The sequence below is a fragment of the Lithobates pipiens genome, unplaced genomic scaffold, assembly GCF_037356315.1.
Source record: "Lithobates pipiens isolate NorthernLeopardFrog02 unplaced genomic scaffold, aLitPip1_a1.2 Scaffold_16, whole genome shotgun sequence".
In the NCBI taxonomy this organism is placed as follows: Eukaryota; Metazoa; Chordata; class Amphibia; order Anura; family Ranidae; genus Lithobates; species Lithobates pipiens.
This window is the reverse complement of record NW_027507748.1, coordinates 166,237,918-166,261,394: the sequence shown is the minus strand read 5'-3', so window position 1 is coordinate 166,261,394 and position 23,477 is coordinate 166,237,918. Positions and strand designations below refer to the sequence as shown.

General features: G+C 42.0%; 1 protein-coding gene across 6 annotated transcripts in view; it reads right to left on the bottom strand.

Moving 5' to 3' along the window:
* The window catches only part of CDKL5 (cyclin dependent kinase like 5), a 532,110-nt gene that overhangs the window by 431,907 nt on the left and 76,726 nt on the right, over nucleotides 1-23,477 (bottom strand). For 4 of the 6 annotated variants that reach the window (XM_077480757.1, XM_077480763.1, XM_077480761.1 and 1 more), the window contains exon 2: nucleotides 13,945-14,040. The exons of the other annotated variants lie outside the window; for them this stretch is intronic. The gene's annotated coding sequence lies outside the window, so the exon portion shown is untranslated. The remainder of the gene's footprint in view (nucleotides 1-13,944; nucleotides 14,041-23,477) is intronic. 6 annotated transcript variants of the gene reach the window in all.

The window sequence follows — 23,477 nt, the reverse complement described above, 5'->3', positions numbered from 1 at the left end:
AACCCCATTTCCCCTTGTTTATTAGAGGAGGGATGCAATTAACAGAAATACCTTATTCCTTGCTCATGCAGGCTTCTTTACCACCACAAAATGACTTCTTTAAGCTGGTTCTGAAGTCATGGTGGAACGGTAGGAATTGCTAGCAGTCGGGGGAATGAAGAAAAATTTATTTCAACCCCTCAACCCCTCTTAACTAAACAAGAGCATAGTGTTGACTGGAGCTTAGTTTCCTTTATTCTGTAGCCATCTATAGTTTTCAAAAACACTCAAACAAAATTACACTTAAAGCATACTTGTTGTGGTATGGTATAAGCCAAAAGTGACCCGGTGCCTCACAGTACCTTTAGGGTGCCTAAAAAATGTCCAGGTCCACTACTGTAGCAACCCCTTCAAAGTTGCACAAATACGTCTTTGAAAGTACAGTGCCTTGAAAAAGTATTCATACCCCTTTAAATTTTTCACATTTTGTAATGTTACAACCAAAAATGGAAATGTATTTTATTGGAATTTTATGTGATAGACCAACACAAAGTGGCACATAATTGTGAAGTGGCAGGAAAAAGATAAATGATTTTCAATTTTTTTTTACAAATAAATATCTGAAAAATGTGGCGTGCATTTGTATTCAGCCCCCTGAGTCAATACTTTGTAGAGCCAACTTTAACTGCAATTACAGCTGCAATTCTTTTTGGGGATGTCTCTACCAGCTTGGCACATCTAGTGACATTTTTGCCCACTCTTCTTTGTAAAATAGCTAAGGTTCTGTCAGATTGGATGGAGAGCATCTGTGAACAGCAATTTTCAAGTCTTGCCACAGATTCTCAATTGGATTTAGGTCTGGACTTTGACTACTTTGATTTAAACAATTCAATTGTAGCTCTGGCTGTATGTTTAGGGTCATTGGCCAGCTAGAAGGTGAACCTCCACCTCAGTCTCAAGTCTTTTGCAGACTCTAACAGGTTTTCTTCTAAGATTGCCTGTATTTGGCTCTATCCATCTTCCCATCAACTCTGACCAGCTTCCCTGTCCCTGCTGAAGAAAAGCATCTCCACAACATGATGCTGCCACCACCATGTTTCACGGTGGGGATGGTGTGTTCAGGGTGATGTGCAGTGTTAGTTTTCCACCACCCATTGCATTTTGCTTTTAGGCCAAAAAGTTAAATTTTGGTCTCATCTGACCAGAGCACCCTCTTCCATGTTTGCTGTGTCCCCCGCTTCTCGCAAAATGCAAACAGGACCTATTATGGGTTTCTTCTTGCCACTTTCCCATAAAGGCCAGATTTGTGGAATGCATGACTAATAGTTCTCCTGTGGATTCTCTGATTAATTCTCTCCTTGCTCAGCCTATTAGTTTAGGTGGACGACCATGTCTTGGTAAGTTTGCAGTTGTGCCATACTCTTTCCATTTTCTAATGATGGCATGAACAGTGCTCCATGAGATGTTCAAAGCTTGGGATTTTTTTTATAACCTAACCCCTCTTTAAACTTCTCCACAAATTTATCTCAGACCTGTCTGAAATGTTCCTTGACCTTCATGATGTCGTTTGTTCACTAAGGTTCTCTTACAAACTTCTGAGGGCTTCACACAACAGCTGTATTCATACTGAGATTAAATTACACACAAGTAGACTCTATTTACTAAATAGGTGACATCTGAAAGCAATTGGTTCCACTAGATTTTAGTTAGAGTTATCAGAATAAAGGGGGCTGAATACAAATGCACGCCATACTTTTCAGATATTTATTTGTAAAAAAAAAATTGAAAACCATTTATCATTTGTGTCTATCACATAAAATTCCAATATAATACATTTACGTTTTTGGTTGTAACATGACAAAATGTGTAAAATGTCAAGGGGTGTGAATACTTTTTCAGGGCACTGTTTGTGTTTGCTTACTTCTAGGCAGGCGACCATGGTACATAATCATGTAAGCACAGAGTACTGCAATCTGAGAGGTGTGAGGCATTATGTGGGGGCTACCACAGCAGATCCAGATGGTGGCAAGCAACACTAAAAGCATTACATGACAGAAGAAGATGATTACAATACAAATGTGGGTAATTTTCTTTGTGTGACCTTACAACAACTTGGTTTAAACTGTACTATTGACAGACCAAAGTTTGCAGTCAGGTATTACCAGAATCATGTAATTGGATTTCTTGCTCTTTTGCAGCATTATGCACATAGCCTTTGGACAAACAATGTGCCATCTGTTGTACGTAATATGGTATCTCTCATCTCTTTTAAGAGAGTTGAAGATCTAATGCGGTAAAACTGTTTCTAATACAACATTTACACTTAAAAGAACATGCATGTTCACTGGTTGCTCACTTACAAAGCAGTGATACCACTTTACTGAAAAATAAGCAAAGGGCACACACTTATAAAGTACAGCAAGGTGCTTTACAAATGTGCCCTGCACCCTGCTAGCTTTGGCACTCATCGCCTATCATGGCTTTGGGACTCATCACCACTCAAAGTCAAAGTTGGAACCCATTAAAGTCAAATGATAGGCTCTCTTCCAATTAGAGAGTTCTCTCGGCTTTTCCAGCTACATGTGGCATCCCACATTTTTATAAATAGAATGGAACATGGTGTGCGTAGTAGTGCATAATGGAGAATGGATAGTGATAAGCCACTTTGAGCAACTCACTTAAAACAAGATCCTTATCTGCAAACTTGTTCTTGAGTCATATACAAGATCAGCCAGACAGCCACCATTTTCAGGTAAAAATAAATATATATACAGTATATATATATATATGTATCTTATACAGTGTAGTACAAGTTCCTTGCACTAAGAAGGTGTTTAGGACTGTTCCCCAGGCCAAAAGCTGGCATTCCATGTGTGAACCATCCATAACCATGGAGGAAAGGTTTTCCCAATTCCAGAGCCAGATTAGAAATCCACCACATCAGGAAGAGTCTGGCCTTGAGGTTCAGATGCCTCTGGCATTCGAATTCCTGAGACCATTTGTTCAATGTAGCCAGAATGTGGAGTTGAAATGGTCTGAAGTGAAACTGGGCATTAAACCCAAGACAGTCATGCATGCACAAGCTAAGTGCTTCCTCTAAGTCTAATGAACCCTACATGAGAATGAAGAGACAATGGTTTGCCATGAGGCAGAAAGGTACTGGAGACATTTGTGTCCAGCATCAGACCTAGCTACTCCAAGCTGTAAAATGGGTCAAACATACACTTTTCTAGATCTAAAGAATCTGTACCATCCTTTGGATGTTGGCTGGCAGGGACAGACAGCACTGATCCTTTAAAAGGAAATCATCCAGGAAAGACATGACGTGGAGAAAAGAGTACAGAAAAATCCAAGGCAAGCACCTTTGTGAAGACCAGCGGCTATAGAAAAGCCAAAAAGGGAAGGGTGGTAAACTGACAATGCTGATGGTTCATTGCAACACACAGATGACATTGATGAAACAGAATTATGAGAATGTGTGGATAGGCATTTTGGATGTCTACTGAAGTCAGAAAATCTCTCCCCCCCCCCCCCCCAAAAGGAGGGAGGCAGTGACTGGTCTTCTATTTTTCATGAAAAACTTTTGAACCTGTAGGAAAAAGTTTAAAGTCTTCTGATCCAGAACTGGCCAAACTCCATTTGGTTTTGAAACTGTAAAAAGGTTTAGAAGCCTTGAAAGCCTGCTGGTGCAGGGATGGTGATCCCCTGGCTCAAAAGCTAATGGATAGCCAAAAGCAGTGATGGTTAGGAGACAAATTTGAGAGCATGAAGCATAAAGGAGGTAGAGTGTGAGACTAGTTTGCAGCCTCTTGAAACATCCCTCTGAACTCAGGCAAACTAGATGTTCTGGGACCAGAGGGCCTGAGAAAGGAAAAAAAATGTCCCACGCTTTGAAAAGTGGAGATTCTCCAACACTGTGCATAGACTTTGTCTTGCCTCCAGTCTTGGCTGCTTCGGAAGGGTATGTCTTCTTACAAAGGTGTGCTTCTGTCTGAGAAGTAATATTGGAAGACTAGATGGGATGAAAATAACTATTTCTAACCTCAGGAGCAGTAGACCTACTGACCTAAGCATTTTTCTTCTGCAGAAGAGTATGTTTATCCCCCATTATCTCCCTGATGTATTTATCCAAGGACAGACCAAAACAGGCCTTCAAAGTGTAAGAGCTTAACACATTTGGATCAAGGGCAAAATAAAAGAAATCAAAGGGAAGACGGAAGTGACACAGCAGTGAAACCTGTAGTATAAGACCTCACAAACTTTGACACTGTGGCAGAAAGGAGGAGACAGACATGGCCAAAGGTCCGGCTGTATGACCAGGGTAAGGCAGAGAATCAGAATGGGGCATTTATCAGATGAGAGGGAACCAGGGCGCTGAAATTATGTAAAACAATGCCCAAATGACCTAAAGGCTAAGCCTGCAAAGGGTGATGTCTCAGTGCAAGCACTTGTAAGCCACTGTCACCCAGTGAAAGTAAACTGCTATTTGTGTGCCCACAGGGATGGGAACCAGGTGTTGCTGCTCAGCCAGTGTCTATAATCCAAAGAGGCAGAGTGCATATATAGCATGTGGATCAGGCCATACAGTAGCAGTACAGCTTCACAAATGAGAGGGCACCATGGAAGACCCGTCCTGTACTCACCAAATTCAGTAGCAGGAATAATAGGAATGTAACCTTATCCTGCCTGCATTCTCCATGGTGGGCATATCCCTTTTCAGGTGTTCAGAAAAAGGACTCCACATCAGGCAGATCAAGGCCCTGGTCCTAAAAAGCACCCCACATCTAACTTCACACTTATTAATGTTTAAAGAAGTCATTCAGAGTGTGAAAGAGAGGAAAACCCCCATGTAAGAAGGCAAGCTTAGCTGAGTAGAGAAAAGAGGTTCATCATCTAGGAACACCTTTGGAATATTAAGGCTAGCTCAGAGTTGAAGGGGTTTTACACAGCCATGTTCCTGCAACCTGTTTGCAAGTGTCCAGTCACCTAAAGGTAGCTGCATATAAAATCCAGTCTTAATAATTTAGGGAAGCCTGTATCCTGTACTATACAATAAAGAAACTAATGCCCAAATCTAAGAACCGGTAAGTTGCTTTATGGTTTTGTTTTTGGGTTTAGATATGTTTTTTATGAAATGTATTTATTTACACTGATCAACAAAAACAGGCTCTTTCATGTAAAAGTGAAAAAGAAAGTCAGATCAGTGGAAAAAATAAATGTAGTGTGATTTCATGTAAACCTATAGCAGAAAGTGTTATTCTTTGCCCTTTTAGCTATCCTGTCAATGGCGAGTTGTCATCAATGTCAGGGCTTTAGCCAGTTCTCATGAAATCTGTAAGAATCAGTATAAAATTGCACACTGGTTCTACTAAGAGGTGTTGCATTAATCTTTGAATGCTGCATAACTGGTTCACTTTAAGGTTTATTAAACTGACCTATATAAACCTGCTTTGTTTCGGCACATGTGTAGAGTAAAACCGTAATTTCAGATTGCTATAGTGGCTACAAATATACATTTATAGGAAAAAAAAAAGTACATCTATGTATGTCTAGCAAGTTATGTAATTACATTGCAGGTCATGCAGGGCCAAGTTGCACATACCTATTTTAAGAATATACACATCATATAGATTATATAAGTTGAACACATGCTGCATTTATAGAACAAATATTTATATACAGTAATATATATATATATATATATATATATATATATATATATATATATATGCATACATACAGCATGTGTTCTACTATTACATATATGCTAACCCACTTAAATCAGAAATCACTAAACAGCTAGGCAAATGCCTAGAAGGGAGGGCTAAATTACTCAATCTTAAACAAATAAGCATGCCATTCATTTACAATTTGCTGGATCAGGATAAACTGGATGTCCTTCCTGCACTCAAGGTTACACAATGGTCAGAGCGAACTATGCCAAATCAATGCAGAGAGTTATAAAAGCAATGTCCACACCACTCAAATCAGAATCACAACACACGCTTGGGAATACGGCTGCACACCCACCTATGTAAGTTGTTTATGAATACTTTTCCATAGTGAATGCATAATGTCTATTTACATATTAGAAGTACGCAGTACACAATTAATTTTCCAATAACATTACAATTATTGCCAATGTTGGTCACTTATGGAAAACATGTAAGAAGGCTTCCTCAGCTGGTATGCCTATAAAAGAAAGCTAGAAAATGCTGAACAAACACAAAACAATTGACACACATTAAAAAATATACGTGGAAGTCACACTGCCTCGCCAAGGTTCCTATGTAAAGTCTGGTACCTAAAGCTAGCCATACACAAGTAGAATTTTGTTCAATCGCTCCTATGGAGATTCTGAAAAATTAGAAGGCCTCACCCACAATGAATGTATTTAATATGGTTGTTAGGGGCATGTCTTTTTTTCTGCTTCTAAATGCTCCTGCATGTTAGCCTATGTGTCCATGCACACATTTAGAGGAGTTTAGAGGCAAGGGTGTTTATTTGCAGAAAAAAAACTGCATTCCAGTAGCAGCATCGTTATTTTCTGCCAAAATGCTGCTGCCAGGAGGAAAGGCATCTAAGAGAGTTGGCAAAACATCCAGCGTGCATGAGGCCTAAAGCCAGCCACCGACCGTTTGAATCTCGGCCAGTTCATCAGGAACCGGCTGAGATTCGAACCATGTATAAGTAGGCTAAATGTGCCCAATCGATTGATTGATTAATTTGAGTACAACAAGCCAACCATATTTTTTTATTATTTTTTTCTGTAAAGATTTTATTAAAGATTTTAACAGACAATAAATACAGAAATTCCAATATAAGAGGATATGGCTCAGAGTACAATACAGACCATGGTTATATACAAATGACGTGGCCAACAAGGGGTTCCCTGTAAGAATTGCAAATAATATTCCTGACATAAGAATGCCTAAAGTGCTCTTCGAGATGTCAATGCATCGCCAGTTTTGTGTGTTTCAGGTATCTATAGACATGTCAGGGCTGCTGAAGATTCAGGGCCTCTGCAAATACTCCTAATTTGATTTCTGTTTGTTTTGCAAGACCTGAGAGGGATGGGAAAAGGAGACAACCACCAAGTCAGCCCCTTACCTCATAATCTCCATATATTAGGACTTAGTCAAGGGGGATAGGAAAGAAAAGAGAAGAATACGAGAAGATATGGCGGTCGGGGGGGGGGGAGAGGTGTACCGAGAAATACTGTGAAGAGAGAGAGTGAGGTAATCACCAGCTACCCTCTCCATCTACTTCAGGTAATGACATATGTTGTATATAGGCCAAAGTGTCTTTAGATTGTATCTTTGAAAATAGTAAGGGACTGTAGAACAAAGTAAATGTTGTATTGTATCAGTTCTTGATAACTTTGAGATTTTCGGTAACTAATCCAGGTTTCCCATATATTCGAGAAACTGGAGATCCTATTCTAGGTGGTGTATATCAGCTCCTCCATCGCTGCTATATGATTGATACGTGATGCCCATTGTTTCATTGAAAGGGCTGATTTGGACCTCCAATGGACCGGTAAACAAAGCCTAGCAGTGCTAATCATATGCAAAGCCACCGACCTACCCCTTTTTCCTGGGTATTTTGGAAAGGTGAAGGAGGTACTGTACTGGAGAAAACTCGAATGGGAGTGAGAAGATCACAGTCGTTGAATCGTTCACTTTACACCAGTGTGGCTGAATCAGTGGGCATGTACACCATATATGGAGAAAAGTGCCTAAATCTTGCTCACATCTCCAGCACCAGAGACCATCGGAACAAATTTGTGGTCAGCTCCGGTGTCTTATAGCACCTTGTTTTAATTTTATATCCATTTTCCTGGGTGTTCACATTCATAGAACCTTTGTGTATATACAAGCGAATGTGATCCCAGCCAGCTTCCTGTATCACTATGTCCAGCTCAGTCTCCCAGAATGCGTGTTCCGAGCACAAAGAAGTGTAAGGTTCTCAAAACATTGAGGCGTAGAAGCACCGAAATGATTCTGGTGAGATGAGCTTGAACACAGCGATTCAAAAACAGTAGGGGATTTTGTGAAGCCTTCTCTGATCGTTGGGTTGTCTAGAGAATGCTATAGTTGTAAATGGGCCCAAAAAGGGAAAGACTTTGTCTTAGATAATGCTGCAATTTCCCCTTGCCATGGGAACCTGCCTCTGGAAAAAAAAAAATGTTTAGCTTGTATCTCTGCATAAGGCCACTCAGCAGATAAAAAAGCCTTAGCCATACCTGGACAAAAGTCTGAGTTACCCTTGATAGGAGTGATTGTGCAGTCTTTGGCTGAGAGCTTTAAAGGCCCTTTCAATGAAGAGTTGCCCTGATAAGAGGGTGTAACTGAATGTTGGGTGATACGTGCTTCTTAGAAAACCAAGGAATTAGGCAAAGCTCAGGCCTCGAGATCAATTGCTTAAGCAGTACCCAGCCTTGTATGTATTCTCCAGTCGTTTAGATGAACAGCCCAGTAGTAACGCTAAGGATCAGGGAGCCAATGCTGCCCCCAGATTGTGGTAACACCAGCTTCACACATCCAATTCGTGCCACCTTGGTTCCCATAGAAAAGCCCTACACATCCTCTTATATGCTGCGAAAAAAGAAGGTGGCAAGCAGATCAGGATAGTCTGCAGTTTATACAGTAGGCAGGGTAGCACTGTCATTTTAAGAATTGAAGCCTGTCCAATCCAGGAGATGGTAGGTACATCCCACCTATTTAGGTCTTGCTGTATATTTTTCGGTTCTGAGAGAAAGTTCTTTTCATATAGGTCTGCAAGTTTACCATTGGAGTTGGAAACCCAAATAGGTGATGGGATCTGCTTTCCGACAAAAAGGGAAGTTTGTCTGACATAGGAGTACAAGCTTAGGAGATAGAGAAATGTTCAGTGCAAAAGATTGAGTATTTTTAAGTTTGAAATACGTTGAAAGTGTTCTAGGACCTGCATTAGATTGGGTAAGGATGTCAATGGAGATGAGAGGAAGAGCAGGATATCAACCGCAAAGGCGGCAATCTTGTATTCCCTTTGGTGGACCCCAATGCCTTTTATGTTTGGATTTGTCCAAATGCAGCACAAAAGAGTTTCCAGAGTAGGGATATAGAGTAAATTAGAAAGGGGTCATCCCCGTCTGCTTCCATTATGGATAGAGAAGGCGTCTGACAAGTGGCCATTGACCCAAACTCTAGAACTTGGATTGGCGTATAACGATCCAATAAAGGCTTGCATGCAGCTCCCCAGTCCCAGGGCCTCTAATACTGTATCCATGTAGTCCCAGGCTACTCGGTCAAACGCCTTCTCCGCATCCATTGCCAGAAAAAAAACTTCTCACTGGGTAGAGGTAAGCCAGTGATGTAAGTTTAAAGCTTTGATGGTATTGGTCAAGACCCACCCATGCAGGCACATGGTGGGACAGTCGGGTTGCAAGAATGTTGTAATTTGACGTCCACATTCAGAAAAGAGATTGGTCAGTAATTGGCTACATTAGTGGGGTCTTTATCCTCCTTAGGGATCACCAAAATATATGCCTCTAACAGGCTACTGGAGGAGCAAGGGGTATCAGATAGTGTGTTGAAGGCCTTTTATGAAACCTGGAGCTAAAAGGTCTGCAAAGCTTTTGTAGTACTGCGACATGAAGCCATCCGGCCCTGGACTCTTACCAGGCTTCATGCCCTTTAAGGAGTCCTCCCATTCCTCTGATGACAACGGGGCTTCTAGAGCCTTCCAGTCACTAACAGCTAGCGCGAAAGGGCTATATTTGCCATGAAAGTCTCTTATATCCGATCGTGTATTCGCTGCGATTGGGCTAAGTTAGTTCGAATTGATATCATAAAGTTTTCTATAGGAGTGGAACTGGTGGGCAATGTCCTCATTCTTAGAATGAGTCACCCCAAACTCATCTATGACATGGTGGACAGTAGAAGTGAGGGTGCGTTTTTGCACGAACCTTGCTAAAAGTCTCCCTGGCTTATTGCCTTGTCCATAGAACATTTTCTGTGATAACATCTGCTGCTTTCGTGCCCTCTTGAACAGTTCTTCTAGCAAGAGTGCTCGTGTGTCAGCTAAGTCATTTGCTACCTTAACAGCCAGTGAACATTTGTGCTGCTCTTCTAGCTTTGATATTTTGTCAGAGAGGGCTCGGACCAAAGTTTGGTGTTCCTTCCTTTTGCTGAGCCAGCCGGATTTTACATTTGAATACTGCAAGCGGCTGTTATAGCCGCTAGCTATAATCACTGTCCTGACAGTGACTCGGCAGGAGGAATTACTGTATCAACTCTGTCTGTGTTGATGGGGAAATCGAACAAATTTCTTTCCTGCAACCCATGATTGCAGGAAAGAAATTTGCTCTCTTTGGCCGGCCTTAGTCAGAGGATCTTGTCAACATTGAGCCAACTAATTTTGTTTGAAAGCCCTTAATTTTTTGTCCGGAGTTGCTATTTGGATGTTATTCCAGACATATTAAGCGGATTTATTTTGTGCCTAGGACATGAACATTATAATATAAGATTTCAACTGAACAAAAACCACATTAGTCAGAATTGGCAACTGCCATTTACTAAAAATGAATCACTTGCATCAGTTTTGAGTTTCTGTTTTTCCTTTGTTCTCGAATATCAGGGGTGAACAAAGTAATGTATACACCAATATTATAGGGCATACTTTTTTGTGTAGACTGCACAAAAAAAAAAAAAAAACAAGAGTTGTGAAATTTTGTTTATCTGTCATTTGTCCATACTCTTAAGATTGTAAGCCAGAATACACATTTTGTTCTGCAGCGGTTTGTGTAAGTGGTCATTAAAACAGGTGACTTATCAGACTTCCAAAGAAGACAAATTGTCAGTGCCTACTTAGCTGGAGCATGTGTAACCATAAACAAAATTGTTTGGTGTTTCAAGAGCGACAGCCTTCATTGCAAGGCGTCACCGGCCAAAAAACAAGATTGAATTATATTTCTGGTTTCATGGATCTTGGCTCTTTCATGGATGTTGGCTTTGTGAATTTCTCTGTCAACTGCTTTCGTGGAAACAAAAATAAATTGAGTACTGCTGTCACTTTTTGTGGAATTTGTTCTGTGTTGATTGGCTTCAGTCCTTAATGATGTTTCAAGGTCCATGTCATTCCATTTTTGTTTTTGGCCACCATCGCACATTGCAGTAACACACATTTTACTGTCTGTTACCACACTGGGGTAATATACAGTAAATGGTCCCTCAACTAAAGTCCATCTGAATCTTCATGTCCATCTCAGACTACCCTACCCATAGGATGGCACCACTACAATGGTTTAACAGCAAAACAGTGTTCCCCACCATTAAACTAATTGGAAAAGCAATGGATCTCTCTTGACAGAATCTACAAGTAATAAACTCAGAAAAACAAAAACTGCTGCTAGGGAAAGACTGCAACTAATATTTAATTTTCGTTCCATTTTTAATGTTAACATGGAAAAAAAGCTGAAGCTCCATATACAACCTAGGCTAAGGATCCGTGGGGACTACACAAGTACATGTGGACCGATTTGAAGACTAATATACATAAATACTTCACATCTCCTGTTCTGGAGGTGACCAGAGGAGAAGGTATTCCGTAGTCCTAACAAACGTCTTGTACTAGGCTGACAAAGCTGCTACTCCATAAATACAGCACAGCGTGCAAACGTTGTCTTACAAGGAAAGTAAATATGTTACTGGTAGGATCACTAGGCTAAAATAAAAAATAAAAGATAACCAAAATAAAAGAAAACTATGCAGCCATGATACATAAGGCCTGGTAAGCTGAAGTATATATTTCATTTTTGCTCTTGGGTTTAGATACACTTTAATTTATTCTGCACTATAGATTAAATGTAATTACTGAATGTGGGATCCTGTGTAATTAGAATAAATGACTGTGGAGGAGGCATAATGCATTTCCATATAGCTTTTCTTGCCCAAAGCAAACCCATAACCCCAGTTAATGAAAAGTACTAAACCATAAGTGCAATGACCTATAGAAAAATGTCACAGAGTTCAGGAGATATGAAAAAAAAATAGGCTGTTTCTCTAGCATTCCTGTACTTTGAGCCTTTTTTCTTCAGTGCAATGTGAAAACTATGGTAGCCACGGATCCACAGAAGGGAGAAAAACTCATCTACTAGACCAAAAGAATATAGATTTTTATTAATTGTGTAGTAAACACATTAATTGTGTTTTTTATTTTCAGCAATATGTCTACAAAAAAGGTTGTATTATTAGACCCCTTGTACACTGGAGGCATTTTTTAGGTGCTTTAGCACTAAAAAAAAGCCTGTAATCCCAGTGTGAAAGTCCGAGTGCTTTCACACTGGAGTGCTGCACTGGCAGGACATCAAAAAAAGTCCTGCAAGCAGCTTCTTTGCAGCACTTTAGGAGCAGTGAATACACCCCTCCTTAAGAGCCCCTGCCCATTGAATCATTGGGCAGCGCAATGCACCTCGGCAGCGGCACTTTGAACCCTTTATTCAGCCGCTAGCGGGGGGTTAAAACCACCCCACTAGCGCTCCGAAAAGAGACACACAAAGGAGGGTAAAGCGCCGCAAAACTAGCGGCGCTTTACCGCCGACTCCGAGGTGCTGCCAGTGTGAAAGGGCCCTAAAATACCTATAAAAGTTTAATTTTCCCCAAATTTACTAATTCTATCTATATAACATTTTGTCATGCTTCAATTGTCTCCTTTCATGTGACATATACAAACTAATTCAATGAAATAAAGTGTATGAGGCCTAGTTCTTCTAGATTACCTACAGAGGGAAAGCATTATTGTGTTTCCCTTTACTTTCTGTCTTAAGTTGGTTTCACACTGGTGTGCTGCACTTGGCCGCAGTACACACTTTTCGTGCGTTTTACCTGCAGTTTTAGCAGGTCCCATTGACTTTCTTTTTGGCCCTACATGTTGTATCTTTGGTGTGCTTTCAGAAATCGCGGCTAAAACGAGCAACCTAAAAGAAAGTCTGTGGGACCAGGGCTAAAACTGCAGGCAAAGCACACTAAAATTGCCCTTACACCCACACTTCAGCCAAACCACAGCACACCAATGCACACTGGCCTTAGTGAAAATGGTCACCATGACAAATAGAGAGGTTGATGCTCCCCGCAAGAAAACAATAACAACTTGACAGAGGGTCTCACCCTTCCTCACTCTATCCTAAACGTAACTAGGAACTTCACCAAGTGTTTTAAAATGAAAAGTCAGAAGGATTTCAGTGCAGTCTTCCCACAGCTAAATATCCTCACCAGCAGTGGGTTCCTGGCACCGCCATCTTGGATTTGTAAGTTGACTGTGACTTCCTGAATCACAGTTGGCCCTTCCCACTACTCATGTTCAAGATTGCACAGCACAGGGATGTTGATCCTGCAACCTCCTGGGAACTATGACGTGTCCCAGGAGGTTGCAGGCCTGGAGGGGGGTGGGATGAGTGATGCAATCCACATCAAGGTGAGGATTGAGAAAGTGGGAGTGTGTACTGACAAAAAACGTACTCTCCCTGTAATGGTCATGCATACGGGGCAAAGAGCTGTGTGTGTAAGCCATGTTATTTCAGAAAACAGGTCACCCATGACATTTTTGTAGAAAAATATAACATAATAACAGCAGTGATTTCCTTCACATCCCCCCAGGAAGGAATATTTGATACACTCCCCAAGCATTAGGCTGCATACCAGATCATTCTTATCGATTCCTTGAGAGGAGACATGTAGACCCTCTCACGCCTATTATCTGAATCCACACTTCAGTCTAGAGGCCCTCGTAAAAACCCTCAGACCTGCAAGCTTGAGCAGCAAAAACAACCATATATTTTGCCAATTCACCCCCACTGTAAATACTTTAGCTGGAGTCTTTAGCAATACACATTTCTGCCTCTATCACCTGGTAGAATCATTAACCCCACTGTAATTTATAACTTTTGAAATAATAACAGTACAGCTATAAAAAGTAAATATTTACCTCCATCAGTTAATAGCATTTTGAGCCCAAACACCATTACCCTAGGAGTACCGGTAGCAGAACCAACCCAATTTCTCTCCTAGGCGAACTGGGCACCTGAAAAATGTCATATTTATATCCATTTAAAAGGTATTTGCGCATTGGATAATAATATACATGTTAGCAGACATTGACATGTAGGTATTCATAGACATTATTACCTATAGAAAACTGTAAATGGGAGATGGTCAAAAATACAGTGACATCCCAGAAGCCACACCTTAGAGCGGATGATTGGTCAACTAATTTCTGTCAACACCCTCTCAAGGTCCAGAAAAGGGGAATGCAAGCACATCTAACATCTCTTGTGTACCATCAAAAGAAGGAAGATATATCAACTTTTATGAGAGCCGATGTACCATCTTGCTTATTGATTTGGACTCGAAATGTTGAGTAGGACTCGAAACTGGACTCTAGGTATTTTCATTTATACCTTTTTTTCTGTAAATATTTTATTTGCACCATTTTTTACCTATTCATTATTAAACAATATTTGAAAAGTGTTAAAATTGTCTCTAATGCACTAATGCAAAACTTGAAGAATCCCTGTTTTTTTTAAAGAGCCCTACTACATGGTAAATCTCTGGATATACCTGTCTGTGGTGACAGTGTGTGTACAGAAGTTTATATCATAATTGCTATTGTTGCTAACATTGATAATACTATTTTTTGATAAAAGCAGTTGGTGGTAAAGTTCTAGTTTAAAGGGTTAGGGGTTGTTGCGTATCAGTGACAGCGCAGTGGGAGGTTGACTAGTCATTTTTCACAAGTTGGTGAAAAGGGCAATGATCGGACCCATGTTTTTCACTCCCACCTCAAAAAAAAAAAAAAAAAAACCCTGCAACTAAGTTACAGGCTGTGGGGGGGGGGGGGGGGGTAGACGATGAGAAGTACTTCACTTCTAAAGGGTGTGGGTGGCCTTCCTTGAAATTTAGCAGGCTAATCTAGGAACAGGTTAAAGTGTTTGTAACCCTAAAAAAAAAAAAAAAAAAAGAAGGAGATTCCGTTTCCTTATAGCAGATTAAACAGCACAGTGCTTGTGCTGTCTAACCTGCTCCTTTCTAATCTGTAGAAAATAACCTGGCTGATCCTGCCACTTTTTCTGCCCCCCTCTGTGAGCTGACCACGATAATCATGGCTGCTGAGCCCTGACTACTGTGGTCAGTTTATGCCCCTCCGTCATCTGCAGTTTTCTTCTGTCCTCCTCAGCTCCTTTTATGCCTGCCAGCTCCCATGTCTGTGTGAGCTGTCTCTGCCCATGACACCCCCCCCCCGGTCACTATTCGTAGAAAAAAAACTTTACTAAATATCCTGGCAGCCCCTCTCCCTTATCTGGCAATAACTCACTGTGTACGTGTTTATTTAAACTGATGCCTCTAAATACCTTTTTCAAGTTATCTTCAGGCTGGTCACGTGACTCCCGGCCGCTCTGCTACTACGATCCAGTACTACAGTGGGAGGTGCCGCTGTAGCCCTGGATCAGAGTAGCAGACCAGACATGATCAGCCTGAAGATAACTGGAAAAAGGTATTTAGAAGCATCTATTTAAACATAACCAGATGAAGGAGAGGAGCTGCCAATGAAAGGGGTTTTTAGGGTTACAACCACTTTACGAATGAAGGTAAATATATATCTTTTGAGCAGGATAATGAAAGTACCCACCTTTACCTTTCGTTTTCAAGCAGAATGCTGGACAAGGGTTAGATCCTTTTTTCTAATTTTAGTTAATCTTTTAATAATATTACAAGTTTCATGGCTGGATAAAAGTCACACCAAATTTCGTCTGCTTAGGCTTGAAAAATGTTTTAAGAGCATTAGAAACACAGATATCCGATTGTAAACTGAAATGTGAACAAGCAAGCACACTGATCTCCAAACTGTGACTGCAATAAATCTAATGACCACTCAACAAGCACTACATTACTAAGTTGGAGCCCTGCCCAACCACACAGCAATGAATAAATAAAAATAATAAAATACAGTTGACCCGTTAACATCCTAAATCAACAGAGACAAACACTGAATTAGTCTTCAATTTGAGATATATTGTGGAATTAAAGGTACTTAACCCTCAAGATTTTCTTTGCTTAATTGTCTCTGACACCGGAGAACACTCGGTAGAACATAATTCATGAAATTCCTTCATTAAGGTTAACAAAGGCAATGGGGGGTTGCTATACATATTTGCCTTCTCACTCATGTTTTATGAAATGTAGACCATGATCTTACTCGCACTGAGGCTACAGATACATGGGTAATTTTAAGCTTGCTATTAAAAGATAAAAAGTTGAGCTCCAACTAGGTATAAAAAATCATCAAATAACGCAGTTATAAATTCTATAAAAAGTGAAGCTACCATCATTCTTTTAAGGCATTCGGGGATGATCAACCGCTCCTGCACAGCTGTCAGATTTTGTTATGTGGCTGGGTCTGTGCATGTGCATATAAACTCTAATTGGCCAAGTCTTTCAGCTTCTTTCGGTGTACAAGCGGTGTACAAGCACTTGCTCCAGCATCAGTTGCAAATCATTGCTTTGGACCAGTTTCCTGATATGAGCATGTATGTCGGCATGGGTTCCAGGGGCTCATACAACAGGGTGATTATGCTGGAGCATAACTGGTTCTCCGTTGTCACCTTATAACAATAAGGGCCTAAACAAGAACGTGGATGTCAGGAGCACCAGGTATTATTTTTATAAAACTTAACAAGAGAAGAAGCTGGCAACTCCAAAATCCATATCGATATATCCATATCCAATACTGTGATCAAGACTATATGGCCAAAACGTGTTAGATCTTTTCAACTTACTTGTGTGCAGCAAAAATGATTTCTATATGGATTTTGAAGTTGCTGGCAGAGATTCAATTGACTCGAAAATGCCTTTTAGCGGACTGATCTGCATTTAGCAGAATTCAGGGCAGTCAGTTAGTGCATTAGTGTCAATGTAATGAAAACCCAGTAAACAAGACCAGTCTGTAATCTACTGTCTGCCTGTTTCACGTTTACAGTAATAACCACCTGCATGATTTATGACAAAAGAAGTAAAGCCTACACAAAAAGGCAACATAATGCACAAGTGCCTAGGGCAGTATCATGTGTAACTACAGCCATTACACCAAATTACTTACACAAGGTATTTCACACATTTTAAAGGTTCTAAAACTTTTGTAGGAGTTTACTTCACATGCAATACTCTTCTGGGGACAAAACACTGTTCCCACATTATGTCACTGGTTCCGTAGATGACCTTTGTCTCTTAGAAGAACTAACACACATAGCTAGAGGCAATATTTCTAAACACTCCAAAATATGGGCTTGTTGGTTCCAGTTCAAGTCCACTAATATGTACCTTGAGATCATCTCTGGCCCTTAACACATACACCTAAAGTATGTCTATTTTACCATCGTTATGATTTACAGTATCTCACAAAAGTGAGTACACCCCTCAGATTATTGTTAAAAATTTTATTATATCTTTTCATGTGACAACACTGAAGAACTGACACTTTGCTACAATGTAAAGTAGTGAGTGTACAACTTGTATAACAATGTAAATTTGCTGCCCCCTCAAAATAACTCAACGCACAGCCATTAATGTCTAAACTGCTGGCAACAAAAGTGAGTACACCCCTAAGTGAAAATGTCCAAATTGGGCGCAAAGTGTCAATATTTTGTGTGGCCACTATTATTTTCCAGCCTTAACCCACTTGGGCATGGAGATCACCAGAGCTTCAAAGGTTGCCACTGGAGTACACTTCCACTGCTCCATGACGACATTGCAGAGCTGGTGAATGTTAGAGACCTTGCGCTCCTCCAACTTCCATTTGAGGATGCCCCACAGATGCTCAATAGGGTTTAGGTCTGGAGACATGCTTGGTCAGTCCATCACCTTTACCCTCAGCTTCTTTAGCAAGGCAGTGGTTGACTTGGAGGTGTGTTTGGCGTCGTTATCATGTTTGAATACTGCCCTGCGGCCCAGACTCCGAAGGGAGGGGATCATGCTTTGCTTCAGTATGTCACAGTACATGTTGGCATTCATGGTTCTCACAATGAACTGTAGCTCCCCAGTGCCGGCAGCACTCATGCAGCCCCAGACCATGACACTCCCACCACCATGCTTGACTGTAGGCAAGACACACTTGTCTTTGTACTCCTCACCTGCTTGCCATCACACACGCTTGACACCATCTGAAAGAAATACGTTTATCTTGGTCTCATTATACCACAGGACATGGTTTCAGTCATCCATGTCCTTAGTCTGCTTGTCTTCAGCAAATTGTTTGGGGGCTCTCTTGTACATCATCTTTAGAAGAGGCGTACTTCTGGGAGGATAGTCATGCAGACCAATTTGATGCAGTGTGCAGCACATGGTCAGAGCATTGACAGGCTGACCCCCCCACCCCTTCAACCTCTGCAGCAATGTTGGCAGCATTCTATTTCCCAAAGACAACCTCTGGATATGACGCTGAGAACGTGCACTCAACTTCTTTGATCGACCCTGGCAAGGCCTGTTCTTAGTGGAACCTGTCCTGTTAAACTGCTGTACGGTCTTGGCCATCGCCCTGCAGCTCAGTTTCAGGGTCCTCTTATAGCCTAGGCCATCTTTATGTAAAGCAAGCAACAATTATTTTTTTCAAATCCTCAGAGAGTTCTTTGCCATGAGGTGCCATGTTGAACTTCCAGTGACCAGTATGAGAGAGTGAGAGCTATAACACCAAATTTAACACACCTGCTGCTTCCCATTTACACCTGAGACCTTGTAACGCTAAAGAGTCACATGACACAGGGGAGGGAAAATGGCTAATTGGGTCCCAATTTGGAAATTTTCCCTACTCACTTTTGTTGCCGGCAGTTTAGACATTAATGGCTGTGTGTTGAGATATTTTGAGGGGACGGCAAAATTACCCTGTTATACAAGCTGTATGCTTACTACTTTGTTTTACATTGTGGCAATGTGTAATTTTTCAGTGTTGTCACATGAAAAGATATAATCCCCAAAAAAAAAAAGATATAAGATATAATACAAAATAATTTTTTTTATCCAGAAAAATAACTTTATTTAGTAATACACGCACACAGTCCAGTTATCCATATTCAGAAAATACAAAACAATGTAATACAGTGCCAAGTGACCCGAAGACATAGCTTTCTTAAGTGCATTTGAATTCACCCCCCCCCCCCCCCCCCATCCCACACCATCCACAGCCATGTATTGTTATTCAACCTGTATACCAAACAATGCACTATATCTTATCCGTACAAGTGAAAATATAATTTTAGCATTGTATTTAGCCCACCCCAGGGCTGAGCAGTCTGTTCATGACTAGATCATCTGGGGCAAGACCCGGGGTGTCCAGCCATGGCCCCCACAGTTTTTCAAATTTATATGAACAGCCTCTATGCTGATATATAATTTTTTCCATTAGTTTCCATTCTCAGTTTATTGCCTAATGTAGTGGTCCATTCCTTGACCGTTGGAGGCGAATCTGATTTCCAGTGCAGCATTATCAATTTGCAGGCCACGAAGAGCGCCCTAGACAGGGCCTCTCTGGTATGGGATTCCCACTCCAGTTCGTCCAGCAAATCCAAAATGCAGCACCTAGGGTACCAAGGGACTAACACCCAACATACTGTGCTCAGGGTGCCAGTCACCCCTCTCCAGTATACATGGAGTTTGGGACAATGCCACATCATGTATATTAAGTCTCCATGGTCCCTTTCGCATCTAGTACACATGGGTGTCGGTGTCAGTCCCATAGAGTGTAACCTGTGGGGTGTATATTAAACTCTCAGTATTGTGTACAGTTGTGTAAGTCTTTGCGTCACATTCAGCGAGCATATGGCTACTGACTGCAGTACTTCCTCCCACTGTTCGTGCTCCAGGGGACCTACATCAAATTCCCATTTTCTTTTGACTGTCAAGGGGTGTTTCACCAGAAACTTGCTTAGGAGTGTGGCGTAGCTCTGTGAGATGAACCCTTTCGAATTTTCCGCTGTTTTAAGCTGGGAGACAAGGGGCATTCCCTCCACTTGCCACTCTGAGACCCTTGATTGGGCTATAAGGCATGTCTGAGTTGCATATAGTAAAAGTACATATGCGCCGGCAGCTTGTATCTTTTTCTCAGGGTATCAAATGGTAGTAGTTTACCATTGCTGATTATCTGTGTCAGGTAGAACACGCCAGTCCTCTGCAATCTCTCCTTATGCTGTAGCTTTGCTAGTTCAGGGTAAGACTCATTAGCCCATATAGGGCTGTACTCGCTAATTCCTGTTGTCCCCTGCAGATATTTGGTTTTGTTCCATATTTTCTGTATTAAATTATACGTGGGGAAGTTTTTTGGGGTTTACCAAAGGCCAGTGCCTCAAGGGCAGTTGGAATAGATCTCCCATCCACTGTGTGTAGCATAATGCTCTCAGAGGCACTGGGGATTCTGTTAGTGAGGTCTCCTTCTGGGACCATGGTGCCTATCAAATGCTGTAGTTGAGAGGCCAAATAATACAGCCAGGGGTTCGGCAACGCAAGGCCGCCTTCCACCTTTGGGCATTGGAGATGTTCTAATTTAATCCTAGGAGGTCGGCCTTTCCATATTAGCTCTCCGAATATTGAGTTTACTATCCTGAAGGTCTTTAATGGAATCACTACTGGGGAGTTGTGGAGCATGTACAGCAGTTGGGGCTTAAGAATCATTTTAATAAGATTCACCTTGCCTGCAGCCGACATACATAAAGTGTACCAAGTCTTAGTCCTTGAGCGGAACCTGGTCAGCAGCGGTGCAATGTTTAAAACATTATAGTCTCTGAACCGAGGGATCACCTTTATCCCCAGGTATTTAAAGGAGAGGGCGATAGGGATCTCTCCCACTTGCCCCCCCCCCCCCCCCCCCGCTGTATTTGTGGTTCATCTATTGGCATAAGTGCTTATTTGGACCAATTTATCTTAAGACCTGAGAGCACTCCAAAACAGATCACTGTATCCATTGTGTTGCTCAGAGACTGTGCCGTGTCGCCCAGCAGAATCATCGTATCATCTGCATAAAGCATCACCTTTTCCTGCCTGCCCCCATAGCAGAAACCTGTGATGCCACCATGCTCCCTGATCCTAATGGCCAGTGGTTCTATTGCCAGGGCAAACAGCAGGGGGGACAGTGGGCACCCCTGCTGCGTGCCCCGGCCAAGTCTAAATGACAAGGACAGCCTTCCGGCCTCCCTAATAGCCGCTCTTGGGCAGTGATAAAGCAGCCGCACCCAGGAGATGTAACCGACTCCAAAAGCAAATCGCCTCAGTATCTCTCAAAGGTACGGCCACTCCACACTATCAAATGTTTTCATAGCATCCAGGGACAAGAGAGCCCTCTTGCCCACATAATCAGCCAGTGATTGAATATTAAGAAATAGTCTCCTGAGATTTATTGCCGTGGATTTATTTGGCATAAAGCCTGCCTGGCCTGCATGTATAACTGAGGTACTTACTTCGTTTAACCTGAGAGCTAACACTTTGGCGAATATCTTAATGTCGGATTGTAATAGTGATATCGGCCTGTATGAGACCGGATCTACTGGGTTCTTATCAGGTAAAATCTCCTACTTTTTGGCAGCATTGAACACTCCAAGCAGCCTAGGGAGTAATATCTCTGAATATTGCTTGTAGACCTCAATAGGAATCCCATCCCCCTGGGGCCTTACAATTGGGGAACCCCTGCCACAGCAGCCTGTAGTTCCTCCAGGGTGAGTGGGGCGTCCAATGCCTCACTTTGGGAACCTGAGAGTTGTGGGAATGGTATTTCGTCTAAGTATGCTGCCAGATCCTCAGAACCGTACTGCGGTATAGTTCCTCATAGAAGTCAGCTAACGTCTGTATTACCCTATCAGGGGAGTGAACCAGTTGTCCCCCTTCGTCTGTATAGTTCCTATAACTGGAGATTTCCTTAAGAAAAATCTCTTTTTTTCCCCCGAGGAGGATCGCAAGTGGTCATATGCTGATTGAGCTGACTGCCACGCCCCCTTTGCGGAATCTGTAGGGTCCTGAACGTATCTTGCCTCCAGGGAATGAACCTGCACCTCTAGTGCCTCTCTTAAGCCTTGTACACACGGTCGGAGAATCCGTCGGAATGCGTCTTATCGGACCGTGCATACACACTGTTGCATACACACGGTCGGACTAAGTTGTCGAAAAATCTGATCTTTCAGAACGTGATGATGTAATTTCGTTACGATGGGACTACGTTCAGGCTAGTAGCCAATAGCTTTGATGTAGGAATTTGATCTGAGCATGCGTGGCACTTGGTCCGATCAAAATTCTCTACACATGATCAGAGTATGTCCGATCGAACCAGTTGGTCGGGAAATATTTCCAACATGTTGGAAAATTGGGTCCGACGGATATTCTGACAGAATCAGTCCGATGCATACCACACACAGTCGGATTATCCGACAACACGGTCCGATAGGACACATTCCGATGGATTCTCCGACCGTGTGTACAAGGGCTAGGCCCCTGTACACACGGTCGGAGATTCTGCCAACCAAATCCGTCGGATTTAGCCCGACGGATTGTGTCCGAAACTGTTGCATACACACGGTCGGACTAAGTTGTCGAATAATCCGATCTTTCAGAACGTGATGACGTAATTTCGTTACGATGGGACTACATTCAGGCTAGTAGCCAATAGCTTTGATGTAGGAATTTGATCTGAGCATGCGTGGCACTTGGTCCGATCAAAATTCGCTACACATGATCGGAGTATGTCCGATCGAACCAGTTGGTCGGGAAATATTTCCAACATGTTGGAAAATTGGGTCCGACGGATATTCGGACGGAATCAGTCCGATGCATACCACACACAGTCTGATTATCCGACGACACGGTCCGATAGGACACATTTCGACGGATTATCCGACCGTGTGTACAAGGGCTTAGAGTTTCAGACCGTCTTAAATGCCTCCCATTCATTAAGTACTGACAATGAGTCAGGTTGCGGAGCTAAAAACTCTCGGATGCTCCCCTCTATCTCCACTGGTGTTGTAAATAACTGAAGTCAGAAGGCATAGAATTTCCAGGGAGCCCTGGAAAGTGAGGATGTTTGAGTAACAATTAAATCGACCACCAAATATGAGTGGTCCGAAACACATCTAGGTTTATAGGAAATATCTAAGACCGAAGGGAGCATGGTCGAGTTTCCCACCGCCAAGTCTATCCTGGACAAAGACCCATGGGTTTTCGAGAAGCAAGAGAATTGTTTGCTAGATGGATTTCGATGTCTCCATATGTCTACCCATCCCACCTCTTGTAACAGCCTTGCCAGAGGAGTTAGCCTCTGAGGACTGTGTGAACCCAGTAGCGGGTGTTTATCTAGACCCGTATTTAACCAACTGTTAAAGTCCCCCACTATCAGTAATGGGAGGTCTGGCCGCCCCCCTAAAAATTCTAGGAGAAGCCGGAGCACCCGTGTGTCGAACAGGGGAGGCATCTATACACATGCCAATTATAATACAA